The sequence below is a fragment of the Nyctereutes procyonoides genome, unplaced genomic scaffold (assembly GCF_905146905.1).
Source record: "Nyctereutes procyonoides isolate TBG_1078 unplaced genomic scaffold, NYPRO_anot_genome, whole genome shotgun sequence".
In the NCBI taxonomy this organism is placed as follows: Eukaryota; Metazoa; Chordata; class Mammalia; order Carnivora; family Canidae; genus Nyctereutes; species Nyctereutes procyonoides.
The window spans coordinates 8,084,812-8,106,567 of record NW_026575145.1 but is presented as its reverse complement, the minus strand read 5'-3'; positions in this window follow the sequence as shown (position 1 = coordinate 8,106,567).

Sequence of the window (21,756 nt, the reverse complement as noted above, 5' to 3'; positions counted from 1 at the left end):
CACCCTGGGCTGAAGGAGGCGCTAAACTGCTGAGCCACCTGGGCTGCCCAGCTTTCTATTCATATGATAGATTTGAAACTGTAGAGTTTACCTATAAGGGAGATCATGGTATAGTGCTTTAAGCAACTCAGAGCTTTATCTTCCCATATTACAAAAAAAAAAAAATCAGAAAGTAGATAGGTACCGACATTTTTATCAACTGGTCATGGCTGTCAGGGCCCAAGATAGAGATTCTCTTGGCTCTATTTCATAATATAAATGAAGATAATGCAGAGAGAGCTGAAGCTCCAATTCTCACATTAGTATTTAAAGCAAAAGGAGGAAGGACGGGCAAAAGAACAACAAAAAAGATCCTATACTAACTTTCAGAGTCCTGTCCTAAAAGCTCTATTCAATGACTTCTGCTTATATGTCATTTGGTAGAACTGAGTCAGGGACTATATCTGTGCACAAGAATAGTTAGGAAATGTAAATTTGGAGAAGTTCTTGATATTACAACGAATTGAAGTTTGATAGTAAAGAGTAAATAAGGCTACCTATTAGGTATACAATAAGCATACCTAATAAGTTCATTCTTATGTTCCCCTGCTGTTCATTCTTTGGCTCCCCAACACATACACAACATTCATACATGTGTCTTCCCATGCATAAGGCATACTTTCCACTTTCTCAAAGGAGACATCCAGAAAGGCCTATCCTTCTAGCAGTCAGGTCAAAATATAAGATTTCCAGGTGATGCCTAATCCTTCTCATCAGATCTAGATATGATCCCTCGTGGTTTGGTAATGTATAAACTAAATCACAAGCTACCTGCTTATGATTTATTTGAACAGTGATCCAGAAGAACAAGAAAAAAAATTAAACTACTCTTAAGAACGAAGAATAGCAGGAAATGCACAGCCCTAACTGATCTCAAACAATGGTAAAAGCCTACTAGGGAGAAGATTAAGGATTCTCTGCCTCGTCAGTGGAGAAATTTCCTTGATTAGACAATCTGTCAATCCCTTGTTCAATGTACTAGAAATGTCTGCTTCAATATTGTACTCAAAGCTACAACTGGAAATGGTATTGAGGAGGATGGCCTTTATAGGGGTTGAGCAGTTTCAAAAGCTTATCACCTGTTGGTGTTAGTACAGAGACCCAAAACATACTCCAGATCTTAAAATCACTGATACTTTGGTCTCAATAGACAAGCTTGTATCCGACTAACACTCCCAATGAATATAAATCTAAAACATGGATTAAAAACATCAAGCTTCAGAATTTGACTGACAAAGATTAGACAAGGAAGGGAAGGACATTGAGATGTAGTTCAAACTCCCTCCAGGGTATCTGCAAATTTCCTTTTCTGTAAGAAGACAAGTGTACAGGTGGCCAGGTGCTTATGGGAGTTTCACAGCATTGTAAAGGCAAAGACTAGAGTTCAGGAATGCTAAAGTGGCAGGAATATAAGGGACTATAATCCTAGAGAAGAGAGAATCATAGATATGAATCTGGAATTCTTCATTCAATTTCTCTTCAAAGTGTTTGCCAAGTCCTAAGCCTCTAATGCAATGAACAAAATGCTGAAAAAATAAACAAAGCAAGCAGACAGTAGCTCTTGGAACCTAAAAATTTGTGCAGAGATTTTGACAATGACATGGTGCTAGTGTGACAGAAGTCAGAGTTTATGGCTCAAAAGGAAGAAGGTCTTTGTTAAAAACTCTAGCGTTCCTGTTGAGACCCAGAGGACCTGTGCCCTGGATGTAAATGTTATTCCAGAAGTAAGCACAAAAGAGACACCTGAGATCCACTTTTAACAGGATCAAGGTAATCTCCATGTCATCTCTCCAGCCAGAAGAAAATCAAATCCTTTCAAATACAATGAAAATGTAAGCATCATTCAAGGCCTCAGTGATTTCCACATGCAATATCAGGAATTCTACAAAAATACCAGGCATGCCAATAAAACTTTGCATGAACATTACATGAGTCTGATATTAGTCTATGTATTAAATCTTAACTTTCAGCTATTTGATTCTGCAGTCACTGATTTATTTGCAGAGTCTCTTGAACCTTCTTCAACTTATGCTTCATCAGTTTTATAAATGTCCTAACCAATATACATATACTTTGGTACCAATTTCAAGCATGGAAGTTCTTTTTTATCTTATCTATTGCATCACACAATTTTCTGCATTTCCCATGTTTTTCATGTTTTTAATCCTCTTCTTCAATCACACTCTTTTCTCTTCTAACATAGCCCTATGAATTAGGTACTATTGTTATTGCCACCTTATATATGCAGAATCTGAGAATCAGAGGTTAAGTAGAGAGTAATATTACAAAACTGTGATTCAAGCCAGGGTAGCCTTGTTCCAAAACCCATGAACCTAATGTTTAGTCTATGTTACCTCATACAAAAGAAAGTAATTGGACTCTCATATAAAACAGAGACAAAAGGGAAATCTTTCAAAGTGTTAGCAGTATATGTGGGATTTTGTGTGTGTGTGCGTGTGTGTGTGTGTAAAATTATGAATGCTTAATATTCACTCTCATTTACATTTTTAGTATTTCCCAAAATTTGTAGAAGCATTGCTTTTATAGCTGAATATATTCATAAGACAAAAAAACTGAGGCTCAAGAATGATGTATAATTCTTCTGTCCTACTAATAATAGCTATAAATAACTGTTTTCTAGTTACAATGACTATAAATGTCAATGGTTACTTTAGGACAAAGAGAGTTCTATTGTGGTTCATTCATCAATTGCAAATATAATATTTTAAATATCCTACAACTCTGATTAAATACGAATTGATTTTTTGAAAGTTTGTAAGTATATACTATTGCTATCTAACCAGCAAGAAATAGTACTCTTTGAGGTTTATTAGCCATTTCAAGATACCACATTGTCATAAATTTTACTGGAATTAACAATTTTCTTACTGCCCCTTAATGGCCTGAGTGAATAGTTCTAGTGCATAAACAGTGTATTTCTATCACTATGTTAGAATTGAATTAAATATCCGAGGTAGAATACTTCCTCCATATAAAGTTCAGGGTCCACTTCTGGGTTCTCTGTTCTGTTCCATTGATCTATATGTCTGTTTTTGTGCCAGTACCACACTGTCTTGATGAACACAGCTTTGTAGTACAACCTGAAATCTGGCATTGTGATGCCCCCAGATATGGTTTTCTTTTTTAAAATTCCCCTGGCTGTTTGGGGTCTTTTCTGATTCCACACAAATCTTAAAATAATTTGTTCTAAGTCTCTGAAGAAAGTCCATGGTATTTTGATAGGGATTGCATTATACGTGTAAATTGCCCTGGGTAACATTGACATTTTCACAATATTAATTCTGCCAATCCATGAGCATGGAATATTTTTCCATCTCTTTGTGTCTTCCTCAATTTCTTTCAGAAGTGTTCTGTAGTTTTTAGGGTATATTTTGAGAACCATTTGAATGGTAAATGGTTCTCCAACCTTTTATTTTCAGGTTGTAGGTGTCCTTCTGTCTAAAATGAGTCTCTTGTAGACAGCAAATAGATGGGTCCTGTTTTTTTATCCAGTCTGAAACTCTGCGCCTTTTGATGGGGTCATTAAGCCCATTCACGTTCAGACGATTAGCTCTGAACTTTGAGTTACTGAACTTCTTCTTAAAGGGAGTTTTAAGAGTCCCCCTTAAAATTTCTTGCAGAGCTGGTTTGGAGGTCACATATTCTTTCAGTTCCTGCCTGTCTTGGAAGCTCTTTATCTCTCCTTCCATTTTGAATGAGAGCCTTGCTGGATAAAGTATTCTTGGTTGCATGTTCTTCTCATTTAGGACCCTGAATATATCCTGCCAGCCCTTTCTGGCCTGCCAGGTCTCTGTGGAGAGGTCTGCTGTTACCCTAATATTCCTCCCCATGAAAGTCAGGGACTTCTTGTCTCTTGCTGCTTTAAGGATCTTCTCTTTATCTTTGGAATTTGCAAGCTTCACTATTAGATGTCGAGGTGTTGAACGGTTTTTATTGATTTTAGGGGGGGATCTCTCTATTTCCTGGATCTGAATGCCTGTTTCCCTTCCCAGATTGGGAAAGTTTTCAGCTAGGATTTGTTCAAATACATATTCTGGCCCTCTGTCCCTTTCGGCGCCCTCGGGAACCCCAATTAAACGTAGGTTTTTCTTCCTTAGAGTGTCATTTATTTGCCTTAATCTGTCTTCATGGTTCTTTAATTGTTTATCTCTTTTTTCCTCAGTTTCCCTCTTTGCCATTAACTTGTCTTCTATGTCACTCACTCGTTCTTCCACCTCGTTAACCCTCGTCGTTAGGACTTCTAGTTTGGATTGCATCTCATTCAATTGATTTTTAATTTCTGCCTGATTGGATCTAAATTCTGCAGTCATGAAGTCTCGTGAGGCCTTAATGCTTTTTTCTAGAGCCACCAGTAGCTGTAGAATAGTGCTTCTGAATTGGCTTTCTGACATTGAAGTGTAATCCAGATTTTGTAACTCTGTGGGAGAGAGGGCTGTTTCTGATTCTTTCTTTTGAAGTGAGGTTTTCCTTCTAGTCATTTTGCTCAGTGCAGAGTGGCCAAAAACAAGTTGTATTGGAACACGGGGGAGTATCACTGGTCCGTCCAGCTGGTCTTCTGGGGGAGGGGCCTGCTGTGCTGATTTTCAGGTGTTAGCACTTGGGGGAGCTGCTCTGCCCCTGCCTGCTGCAGGGCTCAGCGGGGGTTGTTTACCCCGTGGGGCCCCAGGAGGAACAGCCGCAGTTGCTATGGCAACTCTGGAAGCCTGGATTCAGCCTCCGCAGGAACTACGGGGCTCGGGGCTCTCGGCTCTCCGTCCGCAGGGCCTGGAGGCTCCGGGGCGGGGCCGCTGATCTGCTCAGCTCGGGGCAGGAGCGTCCTCGCTGTCCTGGGCCCTCCCGGCCTCTGCCTGTCCCGGGGGAGGCCGGATCCTGGGCTGTGTCCCGGCGCCCTGTGCTCCGGGGCCTGCGCTGTTGGATTCGCGCTCCCGCCCCGCAGCCCCCTCCGCGGAGCCGCCGCCCGAGCCCCTCCGAGCTGCTCCGGTCCCCGCCGTGCGCGCTGCAGCCCTTAGGGAGCTCGGAGCACTCTCCCGGGGCGCAGGTGTCTGTTAGTGTCCCCGGGAGCCCGAGGGCATCCCCGCCCTCCTGGGTCCTGCTCCAACTCCCTGCGAGCCCCTTTCCGCCCGCCCGGGAAGGTTGGTGCAGCTCCTGCTCCTCCGGGACGGGGCTCTCCTGTCCTGGGGACACTCGCCCCGGCCTCAGCCCATTTTAACAGGTTTTAACTGCAACATGTTTAATCATTTAATATACAATGGCAATAGTACTGAAATAAACATTTGGTAAGGCAAACTATACTTGGTAACTTAAACCACAGCAAAACTGAAAGTAGATTTTTTAAAATGCAATTTTATTTACAAAAAAAAAAAAAAAAAAAAAGAAAGAAAAGAAAAGAAAAAAAAAGAAAAGCAAAATCTCTCAGCTTTCTCTCCGAAAAAGAAAGATTGTCTGAGCATGAAATCACACAATGGTATGAGCAGTAATTGGTATCACAAAAGAAAAGTCATAGGAGAAAAAAGACCACACATAGATCACTAAAGCAGTTCCTACGTGTGTAGCTGTGCTTTTTCTGAATGGTTCCTACCATAACTCAGTCATACTGATGAGGCACAATATAATCAAAAACTTGTAAGTCATCCTGATTATGGTAGAAAATGAAAAGCTTTTGTCCAAAGAACTCCTGAAGAACAGCCCTAGCAATGAAAAACAAACAAACAAACAAACAAAAACAAAACAAGCCCCCTATAACCCCCCAAACCTAGCAATGAGGGGTATTTTTTTGTTTTCGTTTTTGTTTTTATTAACTAGGCTCTACACCCAGTGCAGGGCTTGAATTCAGGACCCCAAGATCGATCAAGACTTGCATGCCTTTCAGACTGAGCCAGCCGCACACCCCAGCAACCACTGGTTTTCAGACTGATTTTTTCATAAGTATTACAAATACAAGCCCAGCCAATCTGTACATATACTGAAATTTGTAATTATCAAACCAATCAAAACAAACCAAAATAATAGAAATAAGTTGCTGTGTGGAGTATATAACTGACATAATTTTTTTTGATAATAAATTTATTTTGTATTGGTGTTCAATTTGCCAATTTACAGAATAAACACCCAGTGCTCATCCCGTCAAGTGCCCCCCTCCGTGCCCGTCACCCATTCACCCCCACCCCCACCCTCCTCCCCTTCCACCACCCCTAGTTCGTTTCCCAGAGTTAGGAGTCTTCATGTTCTGTCTCCCTTTCTGATATTTCCTACCCATTTCTTCTCCCTTCCCTTATATTTCCTTTCACTATTACTCATATTCCCCAAATGAATGGGAACATACACTGTTTGTCCTTCTCTGATTGACTTACTTCACTCAGCATAATACCCTCCAGTTCCATCCACGTTGAAGCAAATGGTGGGTATTTGTTGTTTCTAATGGCTGAGTAATATTCCATTGTATACATAAACCACATCTTTTTTATACATTCATCTTTCGATGGGCACCGAGGCTCCTTCCACAGTTTGGCTATTGTGGACATTGCTGCTAGAAACATCGGGGGGCAGGTGTCCCGGCGTTTCATTGCATCTGTATCTTTGGGGTAAATCCCCAACAGTGCAATTGCTGGGTCGGAGGGCAGGTCTATTTTTAACTCTTTGAGGAACCTCCACACCGTTTTCCAGAGTGGCTGCACCAGTTCACATTCCCACCAACAGTGTAAGAGGGTTCCCTTTTCTCGTGGTATCTCATTGTGGTTTTGATTTGTATTTCCCTGATGGCAAGTGATGCAGAGCATTTTCTAACTGACATGATTTTTATTTATTTATTTTTAATGTAATTTTTCTAGCTTTCACAGATCTAATTACAGTATCAGGGCTAAAGAGGTAAAGGTGTCCCCTGGACACTGAAAAAGGTTCACAACTCACCACTTTCAAAGCACTCCACTAATAACACTTCCATAAGCTTTTTAAAATGATGTTTGGGTATATTTTGGTACATTTTACCGAACATCATACAGGAAGAGTGTATTTTAAAATGACCGGAACATTCAATAGTATAATTAGAGTTTGGGCATATTATTTACAAGGGTACTGAAGTATTTATAATTTCTCTTTCAAAGAGAAAAGCTAAGGTTACAGACATAGAGTAAAACATATATTATTTTTCCGACTTACTACTGCATTCTATGTATGTGGCTATTAAGTATCTAATGATACCTATATTAAATATGTGTATTTTATTTTTACAGTGAAGCTGAGTCTCGAGAGTCATTATCTTTTGAGTTAGCAGTCATTATCTCTGGGCTGATTAATGCATGATTTTTATTTTCTTTATTGAGTTTACTCTATTTAAACATTTTCCAAAATGGACATGTATAATTAGAAAATCATTGGAAATAATGCTGTAATAAAAATATTCATTTGTCTAGCAATTACAGATTTTTAAGATTAGATTTTGTAAATATAGATTTGCATGTAGATGCTTCTTTTTTCCTACTTTTATTAATATATAATTGACATATAATATTGTATAAGTTTAAGGTGTACCACTTGATGATTTGATACATGTATATATTGTAAAATTGTAAAATTATAACCAAAATGAGATTAATTAACACAACCATCACCTCACATAATTACCATCTTTTTTGTTATTGTGGGGAAATCTTTTAAGATGTATTCTCTTAGCAACTTTCAAGTACTCGATCACCATGCTGTACGTAAGATCTTCAGAATTTATTCATATTATAACTGGAATTTTATATTCTTTGACCAAGATCACATTATCTCCATTCCCCAGACACTGACAACCAACATTCTACTGTCCTTTTCTATGAATTCAGCTATTTTAGATTCAGCAGATAAGTGAGATCTTATAGTATTTGTCTTTCTCTGACTGACTTATTTCACTTAGCATAATGTCCTCAACATCCATTTATACTGTGTTAAGTGGCAGGATTTCCTTCTTTTTATGGGTGAATTACATTCCATTGTGGATGGATACACACAGACACACACAGACACACACATTTTTATTATCTACTTATCCATTGATAAAGCTATGTTCGCTATTGTAATTTGCTGTAAAGAGAGTGCAAATATTTCTTTGAGAGAATCATTTTGTTTCCTTTGGATATATACATAGAAGCAAGGGTGCTAGATTATATGGTAGTACTATTTTTGATTTTTTGAGGAACCTCCCTACCATTTCCCATTCTGTCTATAGCAATTTACATTCCCAATAATAATGATGTACGAGGGTTTCCTTTTCCCCACATTCTTGCCAATGCTTATCTCTTTTCTTTTTGATAATAGACATTTTTCTTTTAATTTTATTTTCACATAATCAAAAGTGAAACACACTGTACAAATGGTTTTTCACAGCAGATTATATATGCGCCCATTCAGACTTACTCTCAAAGTATTGCTAACATAAGTACTGCCTAAGATAATGGCTTTTAATCATGTAGTTAATGTATTGCTTTAAATGCAATAGCATGCAGTCCTCAGCATGGAAGGTCCAAATCCCCTTTGTTCTCAAATTAGGTTAAATGGCATCAGGTCCATACTTAGAAACTTGAAATGTAGAAATCCCAAGCAATTCTAATATACATCTAAGATGAACTACCGGGATTCTTGGTCTCCGTTTTATTTTAATTAATTAATTAATTAATTAATTGGTCTCAGTTTTAGAAAGAGAGGTCCAAATAGCATCAGGCTAACTGCTATGAACTTGAATTGTTTTCATTCTCTAACACCAGGAACTAATAATAGGAGATAGGTGGTATCACACTGTGGTTTTGACTTGCAATTCTTTAATGATTACAAATGTTGACTATCTCTTCATGTACCTGTTGGCCATTTCTGTTTTCTTTGGAAAAATATCTGTTCACATTCTTTGCCCATTTTTTTACCAGATTGTTTTTTTGCTACTGGGTTGTATGAGTTCCTTATACAGTTAATAATTCCTTGTCAGATGTGTGGTTTGTAAATATTTTCTCTCATTTCTTTAGATTTCCTTTTCATTTTATTGATTCCTTTGCTGTGCAGAAGCTTTTTAGTTTAATGTAATCCCACTTGCTTGTTTTTCCTTTTATTGCCTGTGCTTTTCTTGTTTTATCCCAAAAATCATTGTCAAGACCAAGATCAAGATTTCTGTTTTCTTCTATGAGTTTTAAGGTTTCAGGTCTTGAATTTAAGTCCTTAATCCAGTCAGAGTTAATTTTTGAGTGGTTGACAATAGTGGTCTAGTTTCTTTTTCTTTCTTTCTTTTTCTTTTTGGCATATAAATATTTGTTTAGCCAAAACCATTTATTGAAGAGACTATCCTTTTCCCAATGAGTATTCTTGGCCCCATTTTCAAAATGATTTGATTATATATGGCCGGGGGGGGGGGGTTGGTATTTCTGAGCTCTTGATTCTGTTCCCTTGAGCTGTATGTTTCTATTTTTATGCCAGTATCATACTGTTTTATTATCATAGCTTTGAAATACAGTTTGCAATTAGGAAGTATGATTCTGCAAGGCTTGTTCTTATGATTGCTTTGGTTATCCAGGGTCTTTAATGTTTCCACATGAATTTTAGTTATGTTCTTCTTTTTCTGTGAAAAATGCCACTGGAATTTTGAAGGGGATTGCATTGAATCTGCAGGGCATCTGCATTTTGACTGCAGGAGCTAGCCATGATGTGTTCTCAGTGGTGGGCATCAGTGATGGAAGTCAGGGCCACTGATGAGCAAATCCACTGCAGCAGGGGCTAGCTGCTGACACATGCAGTGGTACAGACTTCTGACAGGAGTCAGGATATCTTTGGATACCTGAGCAGCTATCAGAGCCGGGGTTTCAATCTGGACTCATGTGGCATCAGGGGCTAGCCATGGGTACATGCATGGTAGGGAGGCAGGTGATGAGAGTTAGGGCTGATGGTGTGCAGGTACCCAGATGCTGGGGCTAGCTGCAGGTCTTTGCAGCACTCCAGGCCAGTAATAGGAGTTAGAGCCAGATCCAGATCCACAAGCAGCTCTGGCCTTTGCTGTGGTGTGTACTTGTGCAGCTGCAGGGGCTAGCTATGGACACATACATAGCAGTGGATGCCAGTGACAAGAAATGTGTCTCAGAGCATGCAGGTGCATAGGTGCAAGGGCCAGCTGTGGGCTTACATAGTGTGCAGGCCAGTGCCATGTGTCAGGGCTGGTTCCAAGCCTGAGCAGCTATGGGGATCTTGGCTGTCAGCATGCACTCATGTGGCTGTAGGGACTCACTGTGGGCATATGGTGCAGTGGAGGCTGGTGACAGAAGCTGGCAGCATGCAGGTACAGCTGTAGGAGCTATCTGTAGGGGTATGTAGTATAGTGTAGGCCAGCAGCAACAGCTACGGTCAAATAAGGCCCACAGACATAGAACTGCTTCTTAAATATGGACACACCTTTCTTCTTCATGTAAAGCCAAATTGGCATGAAATTTGCTAAAAATAATATTTTACAAAGATTTCATGAGGAAGAAAAATACAATATCATAGCAGTCAGTACTAACCACAGAATGGCACTACAAAGGGACAGTGTGGTTATATAGAAGTGAAAAAACATGTAAAACTAGAATAAATGGATTTTTAAAGAAAAAATAGACCATATTTTCTAAATTTTACTCTGCCTAATGGCATTATATTATTTTTGGCTTTCTCCTTAGGACAGAAGGTACTATGCTGAAATAGGCTGGATATCCAGAAAAGTTTTTATACAGGTAAAGCCATCTGGTTGTTAATTTGCCTTGAAATTTCTGTGAGGTGCTGAGGGCAAAGCAGCAGATGTAATCAATGAATTGTCTACAGACAATAATCAAATCATCTAGTCTTGCCTTAACATATGAAACAAAGGAAAAGAATGGCATAAACACAGGGAGAGGAATTTAAATGTCCTCACAATTTTAATCCAGAAGCAAAAGATATTATTTGATTGAGCTTCAGATTTACATTTATTTCTGCAAGATTCATTAAAATTGGGAAATGTCTCCTGAATGGGAATGAATGAACTACATTGATTTCTTTTGGGGTACAGAATCTTACATGTATTCATATCCACAGTGGTCCACCAAATGAGGACATTATTATTAATAATGTCATATATTAATAATGACAAATAATGGAATATTTTCTTTTAAAGCTCTGGTTCCTAATCGAAGATAATTTGCCCACCAGGAGATATTTGTCAGGGAACACTCATGAAAAATGGAGACATATTAGGGCTGCCTGGGGGGCTCAGTTAGTTAAGTGTCCAACTTTTGGTTTCTGCTCATGTCATGATCTCAGGGTCATGAAATTGAGCCCTGCATTGAGCCCCATGCTCAGTGGGCAGTCTGCTAGAGATTCTTTCTCTCCCGCCCTAAAATAAATAAATATATATATTTTTTAAATGGAGACATTTTTGGTTGTCACAACTGGGGAGTGCTACTGGCATCTAGTAGATAGAGAATAAGGATGCTCTTAAACATCCTACAATACACAGGACATCCTCCTATAATTAAGAATTTTCTGGTCCAAAATGTCAGTGCCAAGATTGAAGAATCCTATTTTAACAAAAATATTGCATTTTAATTATTTTTAAATCTCATGTAACTATAACACAAACAAAAATTTTTGATTTATAAGAATTACATTAAGATTATTTTAAAGATTAATCTTTTGTATATTTTCTTCTATAGAACCTGGTGGGTTAAAATAGGGGATAAATTATTTGTTACACAGTGATACTTTAGATACTTATAAGTCATTGTGATATATTTTTGCACTTTAAAAAATTTTTATTTATTTATTTATTTATTTATTTATTTATTTATTTATTTATTCACGAGAGACACAGAGAGAGAGAGAGAGAGAGAGAGAGAGAGGCAGAGACACAGGTGGAGGGAGAAGCAGGCTCCATGCAGGGAGCCCAATGTGGGACTCAATCCCGGGACTCCAGGATCACACTCTGGGCCAAAGTCAGGCACTAAACTGCTGAGCCACCCAGGAAACCCCCTATTTTTGCACTTTCATTGTTTGAATGCCTTTTAAAATATTTTACCAACAAATTCATATATATATATATATATATATATATATATATATACACACATATGTAAGTATGATTTAGTAGTAAAGAGAAACCTTGGCCCTTAAGAGAAATTGGACCCTCAGAATGCCTAAAAGGGGCAAAGATTTTTTTAGGCCATATAAAATGCACAGAGATGAAAATGTACAAGCAGTGAAGATAAGACATCTGTACTTCTTAGAGAAAGTTAGAAGAAAGTTAACAATATGGAGAATTCTGGGACAGAGGATTTAGGCTTTGGGTTATCAGATTTCAATCTATCACTTACCTATCTATATCAGATCATAAATACTCAGTGAAAACTTTTAAATAATGGTAATAATGTCATTTTGTCTTCTGCATGATTAATTTCTATGAATAATATCTGGAATCATAGAGTCTGAAGGATTGATTTTAGAGCTGGCTGCTTCCATTCTTCTACTACTTTTGCTTCACTGACTTCTAACTATACTTGTCTGATTGCTATCAGTCCTCTTAATTATTTGCTAAGAATCAAAGAATATCTTGAAGAATTACTTATTTTTTCCTTACAAAGATAACTTCCTTGTGACGAGAAACTATGTTTAGAAGTGCTATACATAGACCCATAGAGAGCATGTATTTAGGACTGTGAGATATCAGGCATTTGAAATATTGCCATGAAATATTTTGCCAATCTATAAATTTTCAGAAGGTTTTCAAAAATGAAATACCACCTTCTTATAAACCTGCTTGAATTAATTATACACATGCCAATAAACACCCTATGAGCCATTTGTCATTTATTATACATGATGCTAAGACAGGAATATTTTGTACTATTCACACTTGATTAAAATAATTTTTCAATTAAAAATGTATTGTCCTGAAACAATAGGAAGCTTTTGTGGCATCAATTTTGAAAAATGTGGTTAAGAACATTTATCACAGGAGGGTAGTTTCTGGACACAGTCTGGATCAAGCAAGAGCAAATGCAAGGTTTTGCTTTTGGTAAGTGGGGGATAAAAGGCAGCTGAATCCCCATATTGTAGTCTCTTACATATCCCTTTTGTTACTTTGCACTCTATGTTTGTCAGTGTTTTTAACATTAGATGACCTAGATATTTTCAAGAACTATTTATCAAAGAGTGAAGTTGGTTGGAATCTAAAGATTTCAGCACGTTGTCATATTGGAAAAGAACATAGAATTTTAATTCAAATGTAGAATGTTATGGTAGAAATGTTTCTAGCTTAAATGTATGTGCATCTTTGCTTGCGATTTAATAAACCACTCAAAAGGTGCTCTGGTTTTGTGTTGCTTTAGCTGTCAACCAGGAAATCAAGTGGTAGAACCGAGCATGTTTAAACCTGTGAACTCAGATACTTGGGGAGTTAAAAGGAAGCTTGCCTAGCTACACTCAAGTCTCCCCTAGACTAAGCAGCCTTCCTTTCCCAACTGCGGGGACTCACAGCCGTTCATCCCACCTGCTCAGTCCCTCTGCTTCCCAAGGGCGCACTGATATCAAAGAGATCCCAGCTCCTCTCTAATGCTCACATGTTATCAAATACATCAAAGGAATTAATGCATGTAACCGAAGGAGTGCGGATAACAGATACCGAGACAAAGTGTGGGTTAGGAAAGAGAGACTCAAAGACACCGGAGCTAAGTAAGGTGAATATTTTGGTAAGGAGATCGGAGTGAGATGATTTGAGTTTAAGCCTTCAGGACACTTGGAAAGGGAAGGCAAGAAAATTTATGGCTCATGGTGTGAGCTATAAATTAACCTTAAGTGGACTTGGGGAGATGAAAGTACATATTTTACTTCTAGATTGTGTATAGTGTTTCACTGAATTCAATACTACAGTAAGATTAAAACATAGGAATTGTAGAATTAATTCAAGTACATTTATATCTACTTAATTATTTAAATTCTAAAAAGTAGTCAGGTCCTTGCATTCAAATTGCCATTTTAGCCAGAAGTCTATTGCTTCTATATTTCTAAAGTAACACAGAAAAGCTGTATCTACCAAATTTATTAGAAAAAAATATTTGGAGGTCTAAATCATCTAAATAGCTGCCTGAATATCCCATTTTTCTGCATATGTAGGAATATCCTATTTTTTTCTGCTGATAAAGTACATGGCTCTTATTTACTGTTAAAATCCAAATAAATATAATGCCATGATATAAAATTCCCAGGAAATATGGATGGTTGTGGGAAAAATATGTTATTGATTTCATTTTTTTCCTTTCTGAATTTAAAATGCAATATTTCTTTGTTTCTTCTCTAGGCTCAACTTGCATTGACTATCAATCTGAGAGGTTGTTATTAGCTGGGTTTCAGTTTCATGAAAAAGAGTTTTCCCCAAGAATCTGTAACATGATGTACAAAACATATGGCTTACAACAAATATGTTCCCAAGGACACCCACATTCCTATGCTGAATCATAATGCTAATGTTTTTTGAGCAACAATCAGAATTTCTAAGTGTATGGTTTCAATCTGCTTTTTTTGTCAAGTCAAGGGCTGCTATATGCAAAATAAAAATAAGTGTTGGTAACAAAAATCAACTGGAAATTGCTATGGATTGGATTGTGCCCCCTCAAAGTTAATATGTTGAAGCCTAATATGACTGTATTTGTAGATATGGCCTTCTGACAATAATTAAAGTTAAAGGAGGTCATAAGAGTAAATCACTGATCCACTAGGATTAGTGCTCTCATAAGATTCTCTCTTTACACACACACACACACACACACACACACACACACACACACACACAATGAGAAAAGGCCATGTGAGAACACAGAGAGAAGGCCGAGAAGTCTACAAGCAAGGAAGAAAGCTCTCACCAGAAACCAAATGGGCCAGAAGTTCAATCTGGGACTTCCCAGGACTCAGAACTGTAAGCCAATAAATTGCTGTTTTTTAAGCTCCCAGTCTATGGTATTTTGTTATGGCATCCTAAGCAGACTAATACAAATGTTGGTACCAAGAAGCTGGGCAATAGAGGGCGGAGAGTGCTCTTATAACAAACACCTAAAAATGTAAAATCAGCTTTGGATTTGGCTGGTGAATAGAGGCTAAAAGAGTTTTGTTTAAGGTTTTATTTATTTATTTGAGAAAGAGAGAGCATAAGAAAAAGCGCAAGTGGGGGCAGAGGGAGAGGGAGAAGCAGGTTCCCCACTGAGCAGGGAGCCCAACGCCAGGACCCTGGGATCATGAGCCAAAGGCAGATGCTTCTGGCTGAGCCACCCAAGTGCCCCAAGGTAAAAGAGTTTGAAGTAAATGTTAGAAATGTGAATGTTAACAGAAATTCTGATGAGATTACAGAAAGAAAAAGGAGAGCTGGAGAGAAAGCTTCCATCTTCTTAGAGAATACATAATGATGAACAGAACATTAGTAAAAATATGGGCATAAAGGGCCATTCTAGTGAGATCTCAGATGGAAATGACAAACATCTTATTGGAAATTGAAGAAAAAGTGAGCCTTGTTATAAAGTGGCAAAGAACACGGCTGAATTATGTTGTAGTGTTCAGTGGAAGGGAGAACTTCTAAATGATGAAACTATATATTTAGCTGGGGAGATTTCTAAGCAAAAGTGTTGAAGGAGAAGCCTGGTTCCTTCTGGTGGTCAACAGTAAAATGTAAGAAGACAGAAATGAATTAAAGAAAAATTGTTAGAAAAAAGGACCAGAACTTGGAAATTTGAAAAATTATCAGCATATCCATATGGTAGGAAGTGAGAAAGCTTATTCTGAAGAGAACACTAAGTTTATAGCTGAAAAAAATATTTAATAAAGAGATTGTGAGTCAGACTTAAGGACTAATTGCCCATCTCGGCAGAAGCCAGGAATAGAGATGGAATTATATCAGCAGATGCACTGACATTTTGAACTAAATGGGGGGGGGGGGGACTCAAGGACAGAAGAGTGACTTCTTAGATCCTACAGGCATAGACCTTAGATTTATTTATTTTAAAAAAATTTATTTAGTTATTCATGAGAGACACACAGAGAGAGGCAGAGACATAGGCAGAGGGAGCAGCAGACTCCCCAGGGGGAGCCTGATGCTGGACTTTATCTCACAACCCCAGGATCACCACCTGAGCCAAAGATAGACACTCAACCACTGAGCCACCCAGGTGCCCCTGGATCTTTGATTTAATTCTACTGCAAACATACACTATTATTATTATAATATAATATTATATTATAATATATATTATTATAATATTATGCCAAATTATTCTAGTACCATTTGTTGAAAAGACCTTTTCTCCACTGAATTGCTTTCACTCCCATATCAAAGATCAGTTGGATGGCCCATTCCATTAAGTGTCCAACTCTTGATTTCAGCTTAGATCATGATCTCAGGGACATTGAATCAAGTTCCACTTTGAGGCTCTGGGCTCAGGTCCCAGTCTGCTTCTCCCTCTCTCCCTGTTCTTCCTCTACCCATGCTCTCTCCCTCTCTCTTTCCCTCTCTTTCTTAAATACAACATACATACATACATACATACATACAAAAACATAAATAAAATCTTTTTTTAAAAGATCAAATGACTATTTTTATTGTTTGCATCCCTCAAATTTACTGTAATATTTACATTCCTCATGTTTACTATAAAATTTTGATTAAGATTAAGAAGAATAAAATTTAAGAGCCAAACATAATATGATGTGAAATTTTTTTCTAGAAATAGTTGGATTTATACAAAGAGTGTTTAATTTCTTCTTTTTTTTTTTTTTTTAGATATTTTAATAAAGGATCCTTTGGAATTTATTCCCAGCCAATGCTGTTTTGATATTACAGAGAGTTATAAAATCAGGATGCTGTCACAACTGTTGCGAAGTATACACTGAAGTTGTGTCGTTCTTGCCACTAGATGAGATTAAAAGAAGACAATTGTTCAAAGCCATCACAAAACACTATAAGACTGACCAAAATTTAGATAACCCTTGAACTACAGTTTTTTTTTTTTCCATATCTGTCTGTGAGACACAGCACATTGCTACTGCCCTTCCAGAAACCGTGCTGAAAAGAGAAAGTCCAAAAGACTCTAAATGAAAACCTCGATGCCGTTGAGGATGTGTTTCATTCTGGTGGTCTGTTTTGCAACCTTGATAACACAGAACGTCCCGTGCCATTGTAAATGTTGTAGAGATGTGGGCTGTAGCCGACCATCCTACCCGAGATGTGACATGGTACAAAACAAACTGCTTCCGCTCCCTCTAGTCAGAAACCTGTGGGCCACGGACGTTGGACACACAGCCTGTCCATCTGTAGATAAGATGTGTTTCTGGATCTTCTGGGAAGCCAGGCAAGGGGTCAGGTGATTGGAGGGCAGCACTTGAGCCAGGGTGACCCCGATCCCCAACCTGAATCGTGGCCACCGCACAGGAAGTTTCCCCACTGGCTTTCCAGAGCAGGACTGCAGCCACCATCTTCCCCTCCCTATGTTTTAAGAAAATAACAGCTTTGGTCATCCCATGAGCACCTGGCACCAAAAAGTAGATTCCTCCAACTAGTGACCCCAACTACCCTTCTTGCCATCTCCTTTCTCAAGTTGACACAGGTGCTATTTCTGGAAGGCACCTGCAACTCCCAAGTCCACACAGAACAAAGAGAAAATGTTGAGTTCACCGCAGCAGGACCACTGTATCCCAGTCTCTAAATCTACCCTCCTGCCTTCCAACACACGACCTTTTGGGAAGCAAAGACTCAATCCCCCCAACTCAGAGAAGCCCTTCTTCTAGAATCTTCGTTGTCAGGGTTTCTGGTGGGAGAGTTCCCAGTTTGGACGGAACAGCCACCATGTTGTTTTTTTACTCTCTTTCCTGTTATTATTTCTTTTTCCTTTTTCAAACTCTCTGCGGGAAGGCTGAATTGGTGACTCCCCAGCTGAATCCGGAATGACAATGAAAATAGGGCCATAATCAGTGCCAATCCAGTGCCAGGGGGAGATGGCTGAAGGGTTTCAAGGATGCAGCAAGCATTTTGAAACCAGGCCAGCAAAATCCAGTGACCAGAAGGGGACAGTTGAGAGCTGTTCCAGAAATCTCAACTCTCATGCACCCAGGCCAGGCTGCAGTCTCCACAATCCATGAAGAACAACACAAACCTTGCAGGAAAACATCCTTTTCCATACATCCAGGCTATGCATTGAAGAGTTTTCCACTGTATACATTTTTATCCAGATGAAGGTATTTTTATATTTTGACAATAGGAAACAGTGACCAATTTTCAGAGTAATCAAATCTCTCAATCTCTTGGGCCAGGAATTTGGGAGTGGTGTAACTGGGTGGTTCTGGCTCCTAGATCCCTCACGAGGGTTACCATTGAGCCGCCAGCTGGGCTGCAGTCTTCCGAAGGCCAGGCCGTTCTGGGTCTGGAAAATCTGCCTCCAAAATGGTGCACTCCCATGAGACTGTTGAGCTGGTACTGGCTTGTTGGCTGAGGGTTTCAGTTCCTCTGGAAGGGCTGCTCCAGCATCCCCACAACATGGCAGCCAACAGTGAGCAAGGCAGAGGCTGCGCGGTCTTCTGGGACCCAGATTTGGAAGCCTCACTGTCACTCCCACAGTATTTTCTTGGCCACGCAGTTCTGCCGTGATTCAGGGTGGGAGGGGATAGCCCAAAGGCAGGGACACCAGGAGGCAAGGATCATCAGGGCCCCTCATGGGGGCTGGCTACCACACTGCCTTAGAAGTCTCTTTGAAGATTAAATGAGCATTTCCTAAGCTGTGGCCCTAAAATCCCTGTTACCTACTGACCCAGACTTCCGGGAGCCAGAACCCAGGAATCTGCATTTTTAAGCCATACCTCCGCCCCTCTCCAAGTGACTAGACATCATAGGTGTCAGTAAATGGGGGGCAGTCCTAATTTCATTTTGTTTTGTTGGCCCCAGTGGGTGGGCCAGGCCCCCCAGAAGGATGCTGGTGGAACAGAAGAGCACAGGCACGCAGAACAAACATTCCCTGGGTGTCTTGGCATAGTCGGGAATGGCTGGGTTGAGAGATATTTTGATTCACTTAAAGATGTGTGGACAGTTCATTGGGAAGATCCAGAGGTGATCCGTGAAATCCAAAGGCAGGAGGGTTCAGCCGGACATTGGGGCACCAGTCTCTCTCACAGGCAGCCCTCACACCTGAGTCGGCTCCTTCCAAATCCAACTTCTCGGGACACTGCCTGGCTCAGCTTGTGTCTGAGGACCAACACCTCTCCGTGCAGCCTAGGGAGGCGCGGCGCCCGGGGCGGCCCGGCCATGGCCCGGGACCCACTCGGCGGCGGCGGCGGCGGCAGCAGCAACGGCGGCGCTTTGTCTCCGGGGCGGCCCGGCCGGCGCAGCCGCGGGAGAGCTCCGCTCGGACGGAAGGAGGCGGGGGCAGCCGGACCTTAATTTCTTCTTACTTCATTTTCTTACTTAATTTTCTACTATACTCAAGTCACTTATATCTAAAGGATTATCAAATAAAGAAACTGCTGCTGCAAGATTTCTAAAATTAGAAATAATTCCTGTGGAAATTATTTGTCACTTTTTCCCATAGAACTTTTCAAAATCAAAATTTGTTTTTCAACAAAATACATATGTGAACATGTAAGCTCAAATAGATCACTCATCTATTGTGCAAGAATCACAGATGCTAATGAATACAACAAATTAGAGACCTTTGGGAGGTTTAATACAAGTGACAAATAATTGGCTCCAAAAGGTAGCTAAAACCAAATATATTAAAAATAATTTGAAGGTTTAATATAACGGATTTTTCCTTCCATTTAATCACCAAAGATATGTGTTATTTCATTAAAGTGCATTTTAAAAATGTCATATTTCCAAAGGATTTATTCTACTTTATCCTTTATAAATTCCATTGTAACCATGGCTACTTAATTTATAATTGCTATTTTCCCCTTATATTGCAAAACCTATTTGTAAATGGTTAATAATTATCAATCTATATAATCCCTTAGCAAAATAAGGATCATAATTTTAAAAGGAAAGGAAGAGAAAATTTAAATGGGAACCAGGTTTTGAGGGCAATGGTAAGGCATACTTTGTAGTCTAGTTTTTCTCAGTTCTAATAGACTGTATATTATGTAAAGTATATTGTTAGTATTCTATACAATAAGTGCTATATGTCATTAATAGTAACATGAAGTTATTGTGACCAAAGTTACTTGTACTGTTTTTCCTAATGGAAATACTGCACCATGCACTTATACACTCGGGTGGAGTTTTTATGATTCAGTAAGAAATGTTTTATCATGTCTGAAGTGCTATTTAAAAACTTGATAGCTGCTAACATATAGATGGATGGTTACACAAATTTTATATATATATATACACACAATTTTATATATATATAATATATACACAAATTATATATATATATACACACACACACACACACACAATGAAATACTATGAAGCCATCAAAAATCTTGCCATTTGCAATGATGTGGATGGAACTAGAAGCTATTTATTATGCTAAGCAAAAAAAGTCAATCAGAGAAAGACAATGATCATATATATGATCATATGATATCATTCAAATGTGGAATTTAAGAAGCAAAACAGAAGATTGTAAGGGAAGGGAGAGAAAAATTTTTTAAAAAAGGAAGAAATCAGAAAGGGAGACAAACATAAGAGACTCTTAATCATAGGAAACAAACTGAGGGTTTCTAGGAGTGAGGAATAGGGGGATGGGGTAACTGGGTGATGAAGATTAAGGAGGGCACATGATGTAAAGAGAACTGGGTATTATATAAGACTAATGAATCACTGAACTCTACTTCCAAAACTAATAATACATTATATGTTAATTAATTAAATTTAAATTAAAAAAAGCTGAAGAACAATTCTATTTATGAAAAAAAAAATATATGTGAAGGGGTGCCTGCCTGCCTTAGTCAGTAGAACATTTAATTCTTGATCTCAGGGCTGTGAGATCTAGCCTCAAGTTGAATGTAAAAATTATTTAAAAATAACATTTAAAAAATAAAATTAATAAATAAATCTTTAAGATGTGAAGTGTAGTCTAGTCTAATTGAGGATCTATGCAGTGATGGTCAACATGCTAAAGCGTATTTTATATATTTGTAGGGATCTTTTTATCCCTCACAAGGTTTGGAGGCTGCAACAGGAGTATTTAATGAGTGGGAACCAGGAATGTCAAACCACCTACAGGATGTGGAAATGTCTTGCATAAGAATTACCCTCAATTTGTACAATTTTTCCATGTTCCACCAGAGTTCCTCCACTGCAAATATAAATTAATGATAATTTGATAGATTTTAATAATGAAGAGTTTATTGCTGTGGATGTTTTACAGGAAGTTGTTTAAAAAAAAAACAAAACCTGTAATTTAGGGGAAGGTGGATGGACAAGGAAACTCAAATGAATTAAAGACATAATTTTTTAATAATTTACTAAAAAATAAAATTCTTTGGAATGACAGAAGGAATATAAAAATGCAAATACATCTGTAATCATGGCAGAGAACTAAAATGAGAGTTATTAGCAGGTATAGCACTGAAGTTTTCTAGAAATACAAGGTAGATGTAAGAAAATTAAAAGAAACCCATTAGAAATTAGGAACTTGTAACCATGTAGTGTTTAGAAGGACTTTCTAAAAAAGTGAAGTATCAAAGAAAAAACCTTAGAATATC